The sequence below is a fragment of the Polypterus senegalus genome, chromosome 8 (assembly GCF_016835505.1).
Source record: "Polypterus senegalus isolate Bchr_013 chromosome 8, ASM1683550v1, whole genome shotgun sequence".
Taxonomy (NCBI): domain Eukaryota; kingdom Metazoa; phylum Chordata; class Cladistia; order Polypteriformes; family Polypteridae; genus Polypterus; species Polypterus senegalus.
Window position 1 is genome coordinate 148,976,407 of NC_053161.1, and position 21,846 is coordinate 148,998,252.

Here is a 21,846-nt window from a genome sequence, read left to right on the forward strand (position 1 = left end):
TTAAAGTGCCCCACTTTAACTTATCATACAAGCTTTCCTTAAAATGTATTTGACATTATTGAACCATAGCAACCCTACGTTTGAAAACTTCCTTTGAATGTGACTGTGGGAAAATCTGAGACAAAATAACTGTTAAGATTATTTTTTATTGTATCATTCTAGAGTGAGGTAATTAAAACTAAAAGCTCTGTTTCTTCTTGTATTCCCTATTCCCTAAAAGAGGAAGATGGAGAGGTTGAAAATTCCACCCTTGTTTCCAAGTGTATTGATGTGGACACAAATCACATGTCATCTTAGTTTGTATATATGTACTGTGGTAACAGCCGATGACCAGCAGTGAAGCGACATCTGGATTAGAATGGCACTCAGAACAAGCCCCCTATCACTTTGAACTAAAGAAGAATTTATATATCCAGGCTATGTGCAACATGAAGCCGAACACTTCCTGCAAATCTGTGAACTGTGATGTTTCGTGGTGGGAGTACTCACTTAGTGACAAGGATGGGATTTACACTGTGGATGGGTGAAGTGTAGTGTCGGGTGTGGGATCAAAGAGGGAGTGAAATCAGCTGCTGTCACTTGGAAGAGCTTTGCTTACAGTGTTCAGAAGCTTTCTTTGCATGGCTGAGACAAGGAGTTCTCTTATCAGCTCTTGCTGTAAGGGGACTGCTTCTGAGTCAGCTGTTGCAGGTTTGCGGCTCACCAGCGACAGTTTTTTATAGTGCAAATTGGCAAACTGAGATTTTTCATGGTGTGAGTCCATGGCAATACATTATAGGAAAAACAAGATTTGAAAGGAGGCTCCAGAGGCACAGCTGACCATCCTGACAAGAAGAACATTTGCCACAAGCTGGTAATGCTTATAAGGTATGGAAGAGGGATTTTGCTGATAAATGGGTTTTACAAGTAACAGTGTAGTTGAAGCTTATTACATGTATAACTTATAAATAGGAGGGTGATCACAATTTCAACTTATCCCGCAGTGTGTTGAAAACTCTTTAGTACTACTTTAGCTTTGAATTTACATAGGCTGTAGAATTATTGTCTGATTTTTCTCTGATTTTTGGTAGTTCATTTCTACTTTTTAACTCTTGGCATATTAAGCCATGATTACCCCTTTCGACAATACCTTTGTAGCATTTTATTAGGTCCTGGGACCTCATGTATAACAGCATGTGTAGAATTCACACTAAAACATGGTGTATGGACAAAAACAGAAATGTGCGTATGCCTCCACTTGGTATTTACTGAAATTCTTCTATTTACCCCTGTGCTTTTGCCATTGCCTTTTCACAGAACGCTGATCTTAAGGGCTATTTATGTTGATTTGCATATTCAAAGAGGCATAATTCTGGGAGGAGTTGGGGTGGGACAGCAGGCGTGTGCACGTGCGTTACTTTTCATGCTGACCAGGATTTATGGAGCGGAAGAATGTGAAAGTTGGCGTTCACACATATTCATGCATCAGGAATTTTTTTGTACGTAAGCACATTTCCGCTTTAGTCCGCACGCCATGTTATAGTGTGAATTCTACGCACGCCGTTATGGTCGAGGCCCCAGGACTTCACAGATGTACGATGGAGTGAAGAGTGAACATCATGAGTGCCCATAAAATGTGAGAGCAAGGCAAGGTAAGCTGTGTCTTGCCCTTGTGTCTAGATGCATACAGCATTTGTTGTTTTCAAGGTATTCCTCATGGCCATAAACTTTGGGGAAATTTGCTAAGGTGTGCTAAAGTATTCTGTGAAACACTAATTAAATTCATTTATTCAAGGGCTTGAGTCACTCATTCTGCATGGTGTATCTCTCCTCCATACTAGTGCTCATAAAATATTACAAAACAAGTAATCTAAGTAACAACAAACTCCAACATTGGCATTGGCCCTGCTTATTTTTGATAAGTCCATTATATCCATCATCTCTCTTTAATTCAATTTTAAACTTTTCAAAATTTTTGTGAAGGTATTGGAAGCAGTAACACAGTTTACATTCAGCAGGGCCACAGCCAGTACAAACATGGATCAACAAAAACGTTAGTAATACTAGCTCATTCTCATGACCACTGTAGGACAGTATCTGCCACACCCTATAAGCCTTCTAGGGAGAACACACAATCTGGCACAGATCTTTATACTTTGATAGCACAGAAAGTATTCAGGAACATCTGGGGCTTCCAGAGGGAGCTCATCAAACTGCCATTAATGGATTCTGAATGAACACTGCGTCACGCATGCACATCTGTGGATCACCCACAGCGCTCCTTTAAAGTGTATGATTCTGTTGCTAATCATGTCCTCTCCTGTTCCTTCCACAGAACAATGGATAACCCAGAGATAATCATGGCCAAAGGCTTAAAATAAAGTACCCTTCCATTCCTTCATGTAGTAAACCCACCTTGGGCTGACAACACAGATTTTTATGGTATGTACAACGGCTAGCAAAGATGGAATAAAGGAAGACAATCATTTAACTCTCTAGGAACATTTCATTTGTAAACATTAAAGAACAAAAAGAAATTAAACTTAGCAGGGGTTGAGCGAGAATGTTTAGCAAGCCCAGCAGGAAATGTGAAACTGATTTCTTGAATATTATTTGTATATTTTTATTACTTATATTTCACTCTGTAACATGCAGAGAAATATAGGCTTGCCAACTTTCAGACAGAAAATGAGGTAAATAAACTTTAGAAAAAATTTAATCTTAGAATAGTGGGGGAGATGAGTGTTGCCATGTCTTCTCAATGTTTAAGCTTTTTATTTTTTGCTTAAAGCTGCATTTTCAGAAATAAACTAATTTGGTTTATCATTAAGTTTTCTTTTTTCAGTTACTTAATTTTACTTATCTTTACAGTTTCAACAGATGTTTGTGTGATTCAGATACCAGAAGTAATCACATATTTGTAATACAAGGCTATTTGTACAGTGCTCTGACAGTGGGAAAATAAGAGTTGCTTGGCATTGTGCACATTTGCAGAATGTACAGCTGGTCTTTTCCTGGCTCTTGTACCATGACCACTCAAAATTCATCTTGGGCATTTTGTAAAGGATAACAAGAATTCTTATATACACCTAATGAGCCTCAATAAGGATGAAACGAGTGTTGTGTACTCTGTGTATTATTTTGCAGGTACTGTATCACATATCTATGAGCTGCTTCTTCTATGAACTGAGAAGGCATGGCGGATGTTTGCCAACTGGCCGACCAACCACAAGCATTACCTGGTAGGTAACCATCAAAAATAACCAGATTATGATTCAAACCTATGAATATATATCTATATATATTAATTGTATATTGTAATGTATTCACACCAGTGAAATGTGGTGCCACCTTAGAATGAGAGGGACACTGTTGCTAATGATCTTGTCTCCTTTTTCCCTCACAGCCACCTCAGAGGCAATGAAGTCCTGGAAGCCCAGCCCATGTCTGTTCAATATAAAAGGTAAATGGTCAGGTGTTGTCTCATTTGGATCTGACAGTGTTAGAGAGAAGGAGAAAAAGTGTGTGTTGTTGAAATAACAACTGTTACATGGAAACTGTCCCAACAATATAGCGCCATCGAGTGCAGTTTTGTTTAAGCACTATCTTTTTTAGTTGGCATTACACCAGCTTTTGCCAGGTTGGCATTCCAATCATGCTGAACTTGCCCTGTCTCATCATTCAACCTACTATTTTATATATACATGTATAGTCACAAAAAGCAGACGCAAGAGTCATAAAAAAGTTTGGGGCAGCCACCCATATAATATTTCCTGGCTGCAAATGGGTAAATTGCTAGCACTGATCTCCTCAGAATGAAGTCCAAAACAGAACTGATTAGGTTAGTCAAAAATGCTTTAAAAGTCAGAAAAGGAAATGAAGTCATTGATGGCGGAAGCGGAAGAGTCCTCTTCCATTTGTTTGGACCCGGATGTGACATCATCAAAAGGAATGGAACAGGAAGTCTCTTCGGTCCTTAGTTCTTCAACAGACGTGACATCATCCACGAGTCTGGACCCGGAAGTGACGTCATTAGGGCCAGGCAGAATTTTCCATGAACGGTCTGCAGGAAAGCGAGAAAAAAGGTCAGCGCACTCCGCCACCCCCTGGTCTGGAATGGAATTACTCTCATTTAGACCCTTTAACTGCCTTCCATGCGCATGTGTGTGACAATATGAATAGTTGGACATAAGATAATTCTATTGAGCTTATGAGACTATGTAACAGAATCAAAGGGAGGTGTGGTTACAGATACTGTGAAGGATGGCTGGCGGTTCAGTCCGGCTGCTGCTTCCCTGAGAGAAAAGAATGTAGGAAGGGAGCCTTTTCAGGGAGCTGCATCCCCTGGGACATTAGGTGGCAGCTCCCCTGGACTGCAACGGTTCCCCATATTCCCTCAAAGCATCCTGGGACATGGAGTCCATTTCCTCAGCCCTGTTGGGTGCCGTGGGTGCTGCCAGGGGGAACTCACAAAGAACCTGGGAACTCCTACTACTATGACAACCCGGAAGTAATTTGGAGTCATAAGGACGGAAGCCCGCAGTACTTCTGGGCTACTTAAGAAAGGATGATGTGGCAATGAACCCGGGAGAAACACTTCCAGGTTATGGACTCTTTAAAGGACTGATGAAGACCCAGCAAAGAGAGTAGGAGTTGGGAGGTTGGGTGACTAAGCTACTGGAAGTGGAGGATTGATTATTGGATTGATTATTTTTGTTATTATTTAATATTGGAGAATTGTGGCGAGTGTGGTGCTTTGTGCACTTTATTTGAAGGAAAACATTAAAAGTCTTCTTGGTGCTTTTTACAAGTGTGTTTTGGACGTCTGTCTGGTGGGTTTAGTGGGGCAACAGCGCCTCTACCTTCCACAATACCTAAAGTTGTATATTCAGATAGAGAACATTAAAACTGCCTAGACTTCACAGTGTCTTCTGTCTGACATTATTTAAGGTCCCAAAACAACGTCTTCATCAACTCTGACCAGATGCCAACATTTGTTAATTAATATATATACCTGTATATGTATATATATATATATATATATATATACAGTGCATCCAGAAAGTATTCACAGCTCATCACTTTTTCCACATTTTGTTATGTTACAGCCTTATTCCAAAATAGATTAAATTAACTTTTTTCCTCAGAATTCTACACACAACACCCTATAATGACATTGTAAAAAAAGTTTACTTAAGGTTTTTGCAAATTTATTAAAAATAAAAAAACTGAGAAATCACATGTACATAAGTATTCACAGTCTTTTCCATGAAGCTCAAAATTGAGCTCAGGTGCATCTTGGGTCCCCTGATCATCCTTCAGATGTTTCTGCAGCTTAATTGGAGTCCACCGGTAGTAAATTCAGTTGATTGGACATGATTTGGAAAGGCACACACCTGTCTATATAAGGTCTCACTGTCGACAGTTCATGTCAGAGCACAAACCAAGCATGAAGTCAAAGGAATTGTCTGTAGACCTCCGAGACAGGATTGTCTTGAGGAACAAATCTGGGGAAGGTTACAGAAAAACTTCTGCTGCTTTGAAAGTCCCAATGAGCACAGTGGCCTCCATCATCCGTAAGTGGAAGAAGTTCGAAACCACCAGGACTCTTCCTAGAGCTGGCCGGCTATCTAAACTGAGCGATCGGGAGGAGAAGGGCCTTGGTCAGGGAGGTGACCAAGAACCCGATGGTCACTCTGTCAGAGCTCCAGAGGTCCTCTGTGGAGAGAGGAGAACCTTCCAGAAGGACAACCATCTCTGCAGCAATCCACCAATCAGGCCTGTATGATAGAGTGGCCAGACGGAAGCCACTCCTTAGTAAAAGGCACATGGCAGCCTGCCTGGAGTTTGCCAAAAGGCACCTGAAGGACTCTTAGACCATGAGAAACAAATTTCTTGAACTCTTTGGTGTGAATGCCAGGCGTCAAGTTTGGAGGAAACCAGGCACCACTCATCACCAGGCCAATACCATCCCTACAGTGAAGCATGGTGGTGGCAGCATCATGCTGTGGGGATGTTTTTCAGTGGCAGGAACTGGGAGACTAGTCAGGATAAAGGGAAAGATGACTGCAGCAATATACAGAGACATCCTGGATGAAAACCTGCTCCAGAGCGCACTTGACCTCAGACTGGGGCGACGGTTCATCTTTCAGCAGGACAACGACCCTAAGCACACAGCCAAGATATCAAAGGAGTAACTTCAGGACAATTCTGTGAATGTCCTTGAGTGGCCCAGCCAGAGCCCAGACTTGAATCCGATTGAACATCTCTGGAGAGATCTTAAAATGGCTGTGCACTGACGCTTCCCATCCAACCTGATGGAGCTTGAGAGGTGCTGCAAAGAGGAATGGGCAAAACTGGCCAAGGATAGGTGTGCCAAGCTTGTGGCATCATATTCAAAAGACTTGAGGCTGTAATTGCTGCCAAAGGTGCATCGACAAAGTATTGAGCAAAGGCTGTGAATACTTATGTACATGTGATTTCTCAGTTTTTTTATTTTTAATAAATTTGCAAAAACCTCAAGTAAACTTTTTTCTCATTGTCATTATGGGATGTTGTGTGTAGAATTCTGACGAAAATTTAATCCATTTTGGAATAAGGCTGTAACATAACAAAATATGGAAAAAGTGATGCGCTGTGAGTACTTTCCAGATGCACTGTATATATATTGTCAAAGGCAGCCGTAGTCCTTGTCTGGGCAGGACACCTCTTCTCTGGGAAGACAGGGGGAGGTAACCTGGTCAGGATAGTATCTTCTCTGGAACACTAGATGGCAGCCCCCCCTGGCTTGCAGTGTTGCCTAGGACTCCCTCAGGGCTTCATGGGAGTTGGAGTTTGATGCTGCCCTGTAGGAATCCATGGGCACCACCAGGGGTTGCTGCAGCTGCTGCTGAGCCCTGGATAGCAGCTCTTCCACCACACCTGGAAGTGTTGCCGGAAATAGCCAATCCCAGCCAACACAGGGTGCAAGACAGTCAACAAACCCCGGGCGGGGCGCCAACCCACTGCAGGGTGCACACACACACACACACACTAGGGATAATTTAGGATTGCCAATGCACCTAACCTGCATGTCTTTGGACTGTGGGAGGAAACAGGAGCACCTGGAGGAAACCCATACAGACACGGGGAGAACATGAAAACTCCTTGCAGGGTGGACCTGGGAAGCAAACCTGGGTCTCCTAACTGTATGGCAGCAGCGCTACCCACTGCACCACTGTGCCGCCCGCACCATCTATTGTCACTATATATATTGTGACACATCAGTCACTGACATACATCCAAAAGACAAGGCTGAGTCTAAGGGCTTCAGGAAATTCAACTTGAAAAAGAAACAGCAAGGTTACTTATTGCAACGGGATCTACCACTCTACTACACATAGACACAGCAAACAGGCAGGGTCGGGCCAGGTCAATGACCAATTTATATTGTTCCCTGAATCACCCACTGGGCGAAAGACAAGTTGCATGAGGAGGCAGTGAGCTTGCAGGTGTCTCTGTGAGGCTACAACCCTGTGGGGCGCTGTGAACCTGTGGTTGCCTCGGTGACAGACAAGCAGCCCCTGGCAGACGCGTCAATCGTGTTTCGCATGTTGCCCCATTGGGAAGGGTCTCAAAAATGTTCAGAAATCTCAGCCAGGCATGAGAGAATGCCAACGATCATGAGCGTAGGCCCTGGGACGGTAGCAAACATCAAAAGCAAATGGCTGTAAATTTATAAACACAGAGTGAGCCAGGCAATCGCATTGTACTGTCTGTAGAGCCACTAAAGCAAGGTGTGGTCAGTCACCAAGGTAAAGTGCCATCCCCACAAGGCCTCCACTGTCCACTTAATCACTAAACATTCCTCCTCTATGGTGGATTAATTGCACTCCCTGGGAACTAGTTGCCTGTTGAGAATGTGATGGGGTGTCCTTCCCCCTCGATACATTGAGAAAGCACTGTCTCCAAACTGAAAGCACTTGCATTCGTCTGCAGAAGAAATTCTTTCGAAAAGTTATTAGAATGTCTATATCAGGCTTTTTTTTTCTTTATGAAAGACTTCCACATCTCCCTCTCTGATTTACAGATGAACAGACTCTCTGGCTGTCCCGTCATGATAATCCAACAATCTTCTACTGAGCTGCAGTTGTATTCTGACCTGCTAAGTTGTTCATTTGTGATGAGCAGAACACCTCAGCTTTGTTTTTCATATGTAATTGATACTAATATTCATTTAATATGTTTTCACAATCATGAAATTCACTAAAAAAAGGCTGTTTTGGAAACTGTAGTTTTTTAGAAGTGTAAAACAAGGAAATGTGTTCCCTCATACATTGTTAACTCTTATGTGTTTACCTGTACTCTTTTTCATAGTTGCATAAAAAAATATATAAATGTATGGAATGATTTAGCCATAGTTTTTTTTTTTCATTTTCATTATAATGTTTTATTTTTTATTGATCAAGCAGGATCCAATTCCTCTATTCAGCTGGCAAAATGTGTATGACATAGTTGAGGAGATTCTTCAATGCTAGCCTTATTTTTCTTCTGTATTTAGCCATTTATCCAAGCAGAAGTCATATTCACGCATCTTCCATCTCCTGCTTCATCTGTCTTTATTGTTCATAAATAAGTTGTGCTACGCAATTGAGAACGCAAGATCATGCAGTGAATTATAGTGCCTATTCTCTGCACATTAAGGGTCTGGCAAAAGTGTATGGGACCATTGCCTAAGTGGGTAGCTGCTATTACCTAGCACATGTAATGTCATGATTCCTGTAACAATGAATAGCAAAGAACATATGAAACACTGAAGGCTCAGCCAGTTACCTAACCAAGAAGCCAGCCATCATGTACTGTACAGCACATATCACATTTATCAAAGCCAATCTGCCTTAACGTCAAGCAAAGCACGTTTCAGGTTTTCAAAAAATGGTGTTAGAATGATATTGAAAAAGATTCAAAATATTTTAACCATTAAAAATACTGGTGATAATGTAAAAGTAATAAAATAACAAAAAAAAAAAAAAAACTAAAAAATTTTTTTTCATTTAATGTCAAACAGAATAATAACAGGATCAACTTTAACAACTTTTGGTTCAAAGCAGGAAATTGTAAAATGTGTTTTATGAGGATGCAAACAAGTACAAATTCATAAATCAACCAAATACCAGTTCCAGTCAGCCGAGAGACACATGCTGTTTTTATTTTCCAGATAATCTGAATTCCATATGTTCATTACTAATAACATGGCAAATATCCAGCTTTCATCCACACTACTGCCAGAATTGTGAAAAAGTACTGGCCTTCACTGGTGCAGTGGTTTCAGAAATGTGACCCAGTTAATTTATTTACTTAATTACAGAAAAATGTAAGGGTGGCGCATGCTTGTCATAAATATTCACTATTACCAGTTTAATGCCAAAGAACATATTATAATATCAAATCACAAAAGAGAAAAGAGTTTATTCATTTATTGACAAAAGACCTGTTCAGAAGAAGGAGATTTGCTGTCTTGATGAGAAACCTTTCACTCAAGCGTCAGGATCAGGAGGATGGAGAGATTAATTAAAAACTACTGAGTTCTACAGGTTTGCTGTTGGGCAGTTGTTACTCTTACTAAATGACAGATAGATAGATAGATAGATAGATAGATAGATAGATAGATAGATAGATAGATAGATAGATAGATAGATAGATAGATAGATAGATAGATAGATAGATAGATAGATAGATAGATAAGAAAGGCACTGTATAATAAATAGAAAGACACTATATGATAGATAGATACAGTGGTGTGAAAAACTATTTGCCCCCTTCCTGATTTCTTATTCTTTTGCATGTTTGTCACACAAAATGTCTCTGATCATCAAACACATTTAACCATTAGTCAAATATAACACAAGTAAACACAAAATGCAGTTTTTAAATGATGGTTTTTATTATTTAGGGAGAAAAAAAAATCCAAACCTACATGGCCCTGTGTGAAAAGTAATTGCCCCTGAACCTAATAACTGGTTGGGCCACCCTTAGCAGCAATAACTGCAATCAAGCGTTTGCGATAACTTGCAATGAGTCTTTTACAGCGCTCTGGAGGAATTTTGGCCCACTCATCTTTGCAGAATTGTTGTAATTCAGCTTTATTTGAGGGTTTTCTAGCATGAACCGCCTTTTTAAGGTCATGCCATAGCATCTCAATTGGATTCAGGTCAGGACTTTGACTAGGCCACTCCAAAGTCTTCATTTTGTTTTTCTTCAGCCATTCAGAGGTGGATTTGCTGGTGTGTTTTGGGTCATTGTCCTGTTGCAGCACCCAAGATCGCTTCAGCTTGAGTTGACGAACAGATGGCGGACATTCTCCTTCAGGATTTTTGGTAGACAGTAGAATTCATGGTTCCATCTATCACAGCAAGCCTTCCAGGTCCTGAAGCAGCAAAACAACCCCAGACCATCACACTACCACCACCATATTTTACTGTTGCTATGATGTTCTTTTTCTGAAATGCTGTGTTCCTTTTACGCCAGATGTAACGGGACATTTGCCTTCCAAAAAGTTCAACTTTTGTCTCATCAGTCCACAAGGTATTTTCTCAAAAGTCTTGGCAATCATTGAGATGTTTCTTAGCAAAATTGAGACGAGCCCTAATGTTCTTTTGATTAACAGTAGTTTGCGTCTTGGAAATCTGCCATGCAGGCCGTTTTTGCCCAGTCTCTTTCTTATGGTGGAGTCGTGAACACTGACCTTAATTGAGGCAAGTGAGGCCTGCAGTTCTTTAGACATTGTCCTGGGGTCTTTGTGACCTCTCGGATGAGTCGCTCTGCGCCTTGGGGTAATTTTGGTCGGCCGCCACTCCTGGGAAGGTTCACCACTGTTCCATGTTTTTGCCATTTGTGGATAATGGCTCTCACTGTGGTTCGCTGGAGTCCCAAAGCTTTAGAAATGGCTTTATAACCTTTACCAGACTGATAGATCTCAATTACTTCTGTTCTCATTTGTTCCTGAATTTCTTTGGATCTTGGCATGATGTCTAGCTTTTGAGGTGCTTTTGGTCTACTTCTCTGTGTCAGGCAGCTCCTATTTAAGTGATTTCTTGATTGAAACAGGTGTGGCAGTGGAAATTGAACTCAGGTGTGATACACCACAGTTAGGTTATTTTTGAACAAGGGGGCAATTACTTTTTCACACAGGGCCATGTAGGTTTGGATTTTTTTCTCCCTAAATAATAAAAACCATAATTTAAAAACTGCATTTTGTGTTTACTTGTGTTATATTTGACTAATGGTTAAATGTGTTTGATGATCAGAAACATTTTGTGTGACAAACATGCAAAAGAATTAGAAATCAGGAAGGGGGCAAATAGTTTTTCACACCACTGTAGATAGATAGATAGATAGATAGATAGATAGATAGATAGATAGATAGATAGATAGATAGATAGATAGATAGATAAGAAAGGCACTGTAAGATTGTAAATCGTTTATTTGTATTCTTGACCTGACCACCACCTCTGTAGAGTTTGCTTGAATTGTTTTCTTTTTTTTTTTGTTTAGTAATTATGGAACAAAAAAAAATTTGCTTTTGTCTCTGCCACTTCTTTATAAAAAGTTCTGCTTCACATTTGGACTTTGGATTACAGACTTGATAAAAGTACTGTTACACATGTGCTCTTGGGGAAAAACTTACATGCTTAGTTAATGACAATACTACCCTGGGCCACCTGAGGGCATTGTGCAATAACGGCATCTCTTCTTTTTTCCCCTCTTTAGAAAGGAAGACTGACATGCCACCATCCATTACATCACTTCTGGGTGCATCCCAACTGTATCCGCCTCTTCATCCCAGAAAACATCTTAAGTGAAGCGACCGCCATCTTGGAGCAGACTCGATCTCCACAACAGGACTAGTCTCCATTTGAGCGCCTATCACACTTTTTTTCGCACTCCTTTCAATTTATACGGTTTGCCTGTGGATGCCACAGACCCGTTATGAGCTTCCTTGTGTTCTCTTGTTACAGTACTTATACTCATTAATTAAGAACCTCAGAGAATAACATGTTGAATGTTGATTAGCACACACAAATAAAAATTTCAATGTACTCTGTTTCATTTATGCGACAGTCGTGATTCAAATCTACCTTTTAATTGTGATGCTTATGGTCAGCTGTGCTCTATGAAGTGGCCAATTCTCCAACATTCCTCATGGCTTTTTAGTCTGTGTCAGTACTAGTGACTGGGAGTTACAGTACTTGTTTGTGCAGTCATTTCTGTCTGTGTGAATGCATGTGTATGGTGAAGTGGAATACACCAGATAATCTGGTCTTCTCCTACAGCTTTGAGATGTCCATGTTAAATTGCTAGGGACTATGTATTGTAAGTACATTAAATACAATTTCTTTTACAAACCTTTCGCCAAGCATTAATCACTGTCTTTCCAAAACAAAATAAGGACTTATTACAATGTGCATCATACAGACCAATTTCACTTCTGAATAACGACGTTAAAATACTCTCTAAAATCATAGCTAGAAGGATGGAGAAAGTGCTCCCCTCGGTAATATCACAAGACCAAACTGGATTTATTAGAGGCCGACACTTATCTTCAAATCTTCGACGCCTGTTTAATGTAATATACTCACCAACTAAATCAAACACTCAAGAAATATTATTATTATTGGATGCAGAAAAAGCATTCAACATACCTTTTAACTACGTTGGAGAAGTTTGGGTTTGGCCCAAACATTTGTGCATGGATTAAATTACTGTATACTAACCCAGAAGCTTCAGTTTGCATCAATAACATTTGCTCAGACTACTTTAAACTAGAACGTGGCACTAGACAAGGATGCCCCTTGTCACCGCTGCTGTTTGCGATTGCCATTGAACCACTGGCAATACATTGTCGAAATACTGATCAGATAAAGGGGATTATCAGAGAAGGACTGGAACAGAAAATCTCATTATATGCAGATGATATGGTACTGTATATTTCGGACTCCAGAAAATTCTGTGCCTGCAGTCTTAGCAGCACTCACAGAATTTCAAAAGATCTCTGGTCTCAGAATTAATCTAAATAAAAGTGTACTCTTTCCATTGAATTCTTAAGCATATAATATTAGATTAGACACCCTACATTTTATCATTGCAGAACAGTTTAAATACCTCGGGGTAAACATCACAAGTAAACATAAAGCTCTTTATCAACACAATTTTGTCGTCTGCATGGAAAAATTAAACAAGACTTGCATAGATGGTCAACCCTTCATCTCACACTAGCTGGAAGAATTAACACTGTTAAGATGAATATTCTTCCTAAGCTCCTTTTTTATTTCAAAACATTCCAATATACATTAATAAATCATTCTTTAAGCAATTAGATTCAACAATAACCTCATTTATTTGGAATTCAAAACATCCACGCATCAAAAGAGCGACCTTACAAAGACAAAAGGCAGAAGGCTGCATGGCTCTACCTAACTTCCAGTTTTATTACTGGGCAGCAAATATACAGGCGATAAGAACCTGGACACAAATAGAAGAACATACACAGGCTTGGACCGCAATAGAAGTAAAATCCTGCAGTACTGCTTTGTATTCCTTGCTCTGCGCTCCAATAAACACACGTTATCGGCAATACACTAATAACCCAATTGTGCTCCACTCACTTAGAATCTGGAACCAATGTAGAAAGCATTTTAAGACAGAGAAGCTTCTATCTGCAGCACCCCTGCAAGAGAACCACCTCTTTCAACCTTCACAAACATATGCAGTTTTTAATATCTGGAAAAAATTGGAATTAACTTGCTTAGAGATCTTTATATAGACAACGTCTTTGCATCCTATGAACAATTACATTCCAAATTTAACATTCCAGCTACACATTTCTTTCACTATCTTCAAATCAGGAGCTTTGTTAAACAGAACCTTCCAGATTTTCATCATCTTGCACCCTTATCCACGCTGGAAAAAATATTGCTCAATCTTAAGGAATTAGACTCCATCTCTACAATATATAAAATCATTTTACAATCCCTTCCTTTCAAAGATCCAAGAGGACACTGGGAAAAAGATCTCTCAATTAATATATCAGAAAAGGAGTGGAAAGTAGCAATGCAGAGAATTCACTCGAGCTCCATATGTGCAAAGCATACAATTATACAACTCAAAATTATATATCGAGCACATCTGTCTCGACTAAAACTTTCCAAAATGTTTCCAGGGCATGATCCAACCTGCGAACGTTGCAACCAAGCCCCAGCCTCACTGGGTCACATGTTCTGGGCCTGCACCAAATTAACATTATTCTGGACAAAAATTTTAATTACCTGTCAGACAGCCTTGGACTCACAATCCCTCCTAACCCATTAACAGCTGTGTTTGGGGTTCTTCCAGAGGGGCTTAAAGTGGAGAAGGACAAACAAATTGTGATTGCATTCACTACACTTTTGGCACGCAGACTCATTCTGATAAACTGGAAGAACCCAAACTCTCCTCTTTTAAGTCAGTGGGAAACCGATGTGTTATACTATTTGAAATTGGAAAAAATCAAATTCTCAGTTAGAGGATCCGTACAGACTTTTTTCAAAACATGGCAGGATCTAATCAGTAATATTTTAAAATAAGTTTATAAAGCACAGAGAATTTATTAATTTAGGTATGTTTACAAGCCTTAAATTTTACGCAGTGTGGCTTGCTCTCTCTCTCTCAGGGGTGGGGATTGATCTGTTCTTAACATAATTCTTTTTTTTGTAAAAACTTGATTGCTATGTATGGATTGTAATAAAATTAATAAAAATAAAAAATATATAAAAAAAAAAAAAATTATTTGAAAAAGTAAATACACCTTATGGAAATTGTTGATTTTTTTCAACATATCTGAATGGTTACAATTAGATGTTCATGCAAACATAGCCTACAGATAAAGGTGATATACTTGAACAAATGGCACATAAAATTGACACGGTGTATACATGCTCATAATCTAAATTAACAAAAATGAAGCTGTGTAGTGTGGAAAAAGTAAATACACCCCTGCATTTATCATCAATCATTTGTTCCAGACTTTGTGCCAATGATTAAAACCTCTTCACGGAGTGTGCAGGTGGAACAGCCTTATTTAAATCACAGACATCAACGGTCTGGTGTTCTCTGTGCTATTGACATGTGCTGTGTCATCATGCCAAGACCAAAAAATGTTGTGGACACCTAGGAGTCTGGAAATGGGGTTTTAAAGGTTCTTACAAATTATTTGATTTGATTTAAATCCCACTGAAATGTTACGGGGTGGATTTGAAATGGGCAGTACATGAAAGGAAACCCACAAGCTTCTTGCAACTGAAGGAATTTGACATGGAGGAGTGATAAAAAATTTAATTGAATTGATGCCAGAGACTAGTGGGCAGTTATGTAAAACATCTAAAAGACCTCATTTTTGCCAAAGGGGGCAATAACAACTTCTGAGGCCAAGGGTGGATTTTATCCCCAGTAAACCACCTGTTAGTATTGTAAAGGCCATTTGTGAGTCATTTAACTAATATTAAATGTTTGACTACATATTGGAGCAAAGTCTATGGGACTAACTCCCACAAGCTCAATTGAATTGGCATATTCTAACTATTTCATGTCTCTCTGATTATAAATTAGTCTCAGTTAGTGACCTGCCTTGCTGTTTGTAAGGGATGGAGGGCACACGGTTTTAAACTGTGCCTTATATGTCCAATAGTATGAAAGTTAACATTCTCTATTGAATGTGCAATGCCACACGTTTAGAGTGTACTGAAGATGAAGTAAAGCATCTTTAAGTATAGAAACAACTAAAGTTTGACAAGAAAAGCTAAGGTTAGAGAAGAGACATTTTTTCCAGGTTTTTTTGCCTTTTATTTTACGTGTATAACTACTTTTTTTCTTTATGCTTGTGTGGACTGTTTGCTTTGAATTTTCACTAAATTTTTTAAAACAAACTTCTGGAATGAGAGATTTCTTTCGGCACGCGTTTGACCCGTCCTTGATCCTGCCTTACGCACCAGCAGCTACAGGTATTTTTGTTAAATAAATAATTGAAAAGACAAATGTCCCTTGTGTTTTATTCAGGTATATAACCTTTATATGTAGGCACTGTTTCCATTCAGATCTACTCTTTGCCTGTTCAATATGTTAACAAAGTCGATAGTTTCTATGGGGTGTATTTTCTTTTTCACATAATGACACATATTTGGATTGTATGGGAGCAAATGTTATGCAGCCTCTGTTTATGAGTAATTAGTGGTGTACAATTGAAATCACAGGCATATACTGTAAGTAATAAAATAGGCTGATCAGATACACCAAGTGAAGCTGCTTGAAAACTACACAACAAAGACTATTATAGAGGAATTCTGAAACAATAAACATAAATTGACAAGTTTGATTTAATAATAATAATATATTTCAGTCATAAACTTAGCTTTAAACTTATGACAAATCTGGAAAAGGGGGGAAAGGTTTAGAAGATTAGAAGGTAATGAATTTCTGATATCTGAAATTTGAGTTAATTTAACTTGTCTGTTAATTATTATTCTTCATAAGTGTTATTATCCAGCAACTGCTCCACATATGTGATGTAAACAAACCAAAAAAAAGTGAACGTAAAACTATCTTGTGTTCATAAATATATTTTTGCGTATGCACAAGAAAGTTTTATGTGCTCACAAGATCTTTTTGCACATGCACGTAATAGTGTTTCCGAGATACATGTATCCCTTTAGGAGGTCTGTATATTTCTGGTAGACCTGTTTTGCTAAGACTTTCTCTTATGCATGCAAAAAGATCTTGTCAATATGCAAAACCTTCACATATGCAGACAAAGAAAAAGTCATGGGTACGTGAAACTTTTTCTTTTGTTTTTTTTTTGTGTTTTTTATGTTACTTAGCCTATGTACGTTTTAGTGTTTTTTTAAATGTACCACATTTGGCACATTTGACTTTTAGTAGTAGAGATATGCTCTAGAGAGGAGAGGAATGAAGGTCAGTAGGAACAAGACAGAATACATGTGTGTGAATGAGAGGGAGGTCAGTGGAATGGCGAGATGTAGACAGTAGAGTTGGTGAAGGTGAATGAGTTTAAATGCTTGGGATCAACAGTTCAGAGTAATGGAGATTGTGGAAGAGAGGTGAAAAAGAGAGTGCAGGCAGGGTGGAATGGGTGGAGAAGAGTGTCAGGAGTGATGCGTGACAGCCGGGGATCAGCAAGAGTGAAAGGGAAGGTCTACAGGACGGTAGTGAGACCCGCTGTGTTATATGGGTTAGTGACGGTGGCACTGACCACAAAGCAGAAGACAGAGCTGGAGGTGGTAGAGTTAAAGATGCTAAGATTTGCATTGGGTGTGACGAGGATGGGTAGGATTAGAAATGAGTACATTAGAGGGTCAGCTCAAGTTGGACGGTTCGGAGAGAAAGTCAGAGTGTCGAGATTGTGTTGGGTTGGATATGTGCAGAGGAGAAATGCTGGGTATATTGGGAAAAGGATGCTAAGGATAGAGCTGCCAGGGAAGAGGAAAAGAGGAAGGGTTACGTGAAGGTTTATGGATGTGATAAGACAAGACATGCAGGTGATGGGTGTGACAGAGCAAGATGTAGAGGACAGGAAGATATGGAAGAAGATGATCTGCTGTGGCAACCACTAACGGGAGCAGCTGAAAGAAGAAGAAGAAGAATGGATAGCAATGAAAATCAGTTTGCTTTCAAAAGTGTAATGAAGAACACAAATATAGCATTTGTCGGTTTGGTTTCAGCAATTAAGTTTAAACTAACTTAACATCTGCAAGATTTGACATTTAGATTAAAGTGTTTGTGAAATGAACAGTGAGAAATAAAAGAAGGGTTGGGGCTCCAGCATTTGATGTAATTTCCAGTATTGGTTAGTGCAGCATAAAAAAGAAAGGAAAGGTATATCATCAAATGATGTGCTGGCATATCAGAGACTCTCATTATTGTTAAAGGCCCAGTCCAAAGTAGTATTGTCATCCCTTGAGAGTACAATGAAATTTTTAGTGGCAAATTCAAGCAACATGCAAAACCAGTGACATTGATGTAATAAAATGACTAAAATATGTAACTTTGGTTTATTAGTCAAAGGTCAAAGCAGTAGAAGACCAACAGAAACTAAGGATCTACTTTCAAGAAGAAAGGATGGACCGATTGTTATCCTGGGTGGAAGCAACATCATTTGTCTAATTGTGACGATGTGGGTTCTGGCTCCATGCTCCCATCTGCTATTCGAAAGCCCTTGAATCCAACACCGTCGATAATGTTACCAAGTGAGCTAAACAGTGAGACAACTTTTGAGCAAGGGGATGGTTCAAAAAAAGTGCATAGTGCTTTTATTAAAACAGTCAACAAAAACAGTGTTCAATAAATAGTGCAGTTCATTCAAAATTCTTCATTAAATAAATAATCCATAAAAAAAAAACCTGGAGGTTAAAATCAAACAATAATAGAAAATCTTCTTAAAACAACGAGGTTAAAACATTCATCAGGAAACAGTATTTAAAATCGATAACAAGCCCGGTGTCTTTTACTCCAGCGTCTCTCCTGCTTTACCCATATGAGCCCCGCAACAAGTGAGACGCTCACTCTACAGTTGACCTTCTTTATACCTGCTTCTGCTACTACTGCTACTGTCAGTCGCCTTCCCAATCCTTGGCTCCGGTTGGCTTCCCCTGACAGTGACTTGGGAATTCCACTGCGACCAAGGCTCTCACACAGGGACCACCACGTCCCAAGTCCCAACTCCCGCTACCTTCCGCAGAAAGTCCTGCGCCTTCCAGTCACTCCCACCCTCCAAAGCAAACTCTGCGGGAGCGACCACAACTACTTCTCCCAGGTGTTGGCCAAACACCCAGGCCGTCTACTCAGCTGCCGCGAGCTTGCTCTCGCTCGCTTCCTGCTACACCGACTTGCTCGCTTTCTCTCTCTCTCTCCTCACTGTTTCCTGCCACCACCTCCGTTTCCTTCTCTTTCTCTGATCTTTCTTTTCTCTCTCATTCTTTTTTTCGTCTTTTTCTTCTACTCTTAACCGACTCGCGCTTCTTTTATCTAGCGAGGGGCCATAGCAGCTGCAACATATTAGCCACGGGAACAATCACGGATGTGGGTAGTTCCTCACCTGTACCTGTGCACTCGGTGAGAAACGCCTACACCGCGGCTTGCTGCAACCACTATGCCCCCTCATGAAGCCGCCACGAGTGCGGTGATTATTTATTTAAAAACTGGCCCTTACCGAGAGCGCTGTGGACCCGCTATACCACACTCCTCCCGTTGAATGCAAATGGAAAATGTGTAAATGACATATCTACATCATAATCCTTACATGAATTATTAGTCTATCCAACATTCGTGAGACATGACCTAAGCTTGAGTGACGGACATATTACATGTTATTATATTAGAGACTTGTCTTCAAAGCTTTACCAGCTGAACCTCATAAATGCATGGGCAAGGTGGCTATTTTGAAACACAAAAAACATTTTATTTTTCAATGAACATGACAAGCAACGTATCTTGTAAATGGATAGATGCAAGGGTGGCACCCTGCATAACGGTGCTTGTGTTGTGCTTAGTGCATCTGGGATAGACACCCACTCCCAATGATTCTGAACTGAGTTATTTGGTTATACGATGGATAGGTGCTTGGACATACAACTGTAGCCATAACATTGCAATCAGAGGATGAATGCAAAGTCTCCATTTATTTATCTTTGGTGTTTTAATATTAAGAGGTAACAAATCCAGCCATCATTTTAGCACCCTCACCCAAATACGTAACACTACAAGGTAAAATGATTGCAAGTGACAGCTGACTGGTGGCATCATCATGCTCTCAAAGGTGGCATGAATTGTTTCATGAAGTGTCTTTTGCAGAGTGGAATTCAAACAAGCATAAAGAGTCGGGGCACCCACAGGTAAAAGAAAGAAAACACAAAGTATAAATGTGTTAGGAATGGTAAAAATGTCTTTGGAGACATGAGTGTCAATATTGACTGCTCTGGAATGATGACACTTCTAGTTAAGTGCAGGCCAGACAGGAAGAGACACCCGACATCAGAGGTGGTAGAGCAGTCAGTCATCCGGTCTGTAGAAGGAGGAAGAGCCATTAATAAACAGCTCTAACTTGCAGATCAGTGAGAATTTACCACCACCAGAGCTGCCCCCAAGGCATATGTGTGTGGCACTATCTATGTCTCAGCTTGTTGCACTTTCCAACTATTTTTTGGGCTTCAACACATACCACACCATAACTCCTCACATACCAGTTTAAGAACCATTGGTCTAGACTTTAGAGTAGTGAACAAACTGCACAAACTGTACACAACCATTTCCCATTGAATACAATGGTGAGTCACCCTGTGTGACCCAAAAGGCAGCAACCTAAGAAAACCTAAATTTTTAGGAAACTATGCTCTACAGCAGTGAAAGGCAACCTTTTTCGAGTTGCGGCGCACTAAGTGCAAAAATTTTCTTTCGCGCCGCACCTGAGGGACTGCCCATAAATAAAGTCATGACGACACAATCTATGGACAATCAGCAATGAAAACAGTTAATTTTACAAGTTTGAAAGACATTTTATTAATAAAGGAATCAAAGGATAAATGTTAATTTTAATTAATGTGAACGTTGAGATTGTTTTTCAGCACATATGAGATTGATGCGACGATCAATTTTCGAAAGACAGACGCACATTTCCTTGTCGATCATTTGAAGTCTCTCACGTTTCTTAGACTTCATTTCTGTAAGTGTTCCGTTATCTGTTTTTCCAACATAAAATATATTTTTTAAACATTATCTTTTTAATCAACCAAAATTTCAAAAACACTAGCAATTTTAAGTATTTTACAAAAGTTTTCGCGGCGCCCCTACAAAATTCCATGGCCCGGTTGCCCGACAATGCTCTAGAGGGAGAGAACCACTTGATAAACATAGTACACCATCTAGTAGACATTCCATACAATGATGTTGTTAAATACCAGTGAGAAATGTAGACCTCCCAATTTTTTTTGCTTTTATTATAACTCAATGGTTCCTAGACTCGGTACTGGGGGCCCACTGTGGCCGCAGGTTTTTTTTTTCCAACCAGATTCACAATCGGTGATAATAATCAATAACAACTGATCTCATTTATTTAGCTGGTCTTTTTTGCTCTTCTCTTATTCTGCATTCAGAAAAATAAAAAACAGTATGGTTTTTACATTTATAAATATTTATATCTTTTTCTAAAGCAATAAATGTGTGGTATAGTGGGTCCATGGCTCTAAACGGATGGCCAGTTTTTAAATAAATAATTGCCAGACTCACAGCTTAAAGAGGAGACGTGATAGTGTGGCAGGAGTGGTTCCTGGGTGTGGGTGCTTCCACACTGAAGTGCACAGGTGTGGGATTCCCCATAATTGATGCCGGGAGCTGCTAATTACCACACCTGTGCCACATCTGCAATATAAATAGGAGTAAAATGTGTGCGGAGGTGAGAAATAAAGAGGAGGAAAGAATGAAAGGAAAGAGAGTGCAGAGGTTAGAGGAAGAAGAAGGCAGGAGGCGCTGAGAGCCGGTGCAGGAGCAAATGAGAGCAGGCTTGCTGGTTTAGGCAGGCAGCTGGGAGGAGAGCCCCTGGAAAGAGTGTTTGGCTAACACTCGGGGGCTGAAAGAAGCGGTCACTCCAGATGAGCGCTTCAGAGGAGTAGGAGTGACCTGGAGTAAGGATGACTCACCGCGTAAGGCAGTGGGAGTCAGGGAGGATGAGCCCCAGCGTGAGCACCCTGGTCTCTTGTGAACCTGAGTGTCAGTCTGGTGAGATAGCTGTATGTAGCCAGGGGATGAAAGGCAACCGCAGGTAGGGTGACTCTGATGTTACAAAACTCG

General features: G+C 40.0%; 1 protein-coding gene and 1 long non-coding RNA gene across 2 annotated transcripts in view; one reads left to right on the forward strand and one right to left on the reverse strand.

Annotated features, from left to right (window-relative positions):
- Positions 1–21,846, reverse strand: part of LOC120534371 (thyrotropin-releasing hormone-degrading ectoenzyme-like) — a 922,228-nt gene that overhangs the window by 498,598 nt on the left and 401,784 nt on the right. The gene's annotated exons all lie outside the window — the stretch shown is intronic.
- LOC120534372 lies at positions 707–12,027 on the forward strand. Its single transcript, XR_005634731.1, has 5 exons — positions 707–867; positions 2,315–2,421; positions 3,127–3,221; positions 3,386–3,442; positions 11,728–12,027. It is a non-coding gene; the product is annotated as an uncharacterized LOC120534372 (long non-coding RNA).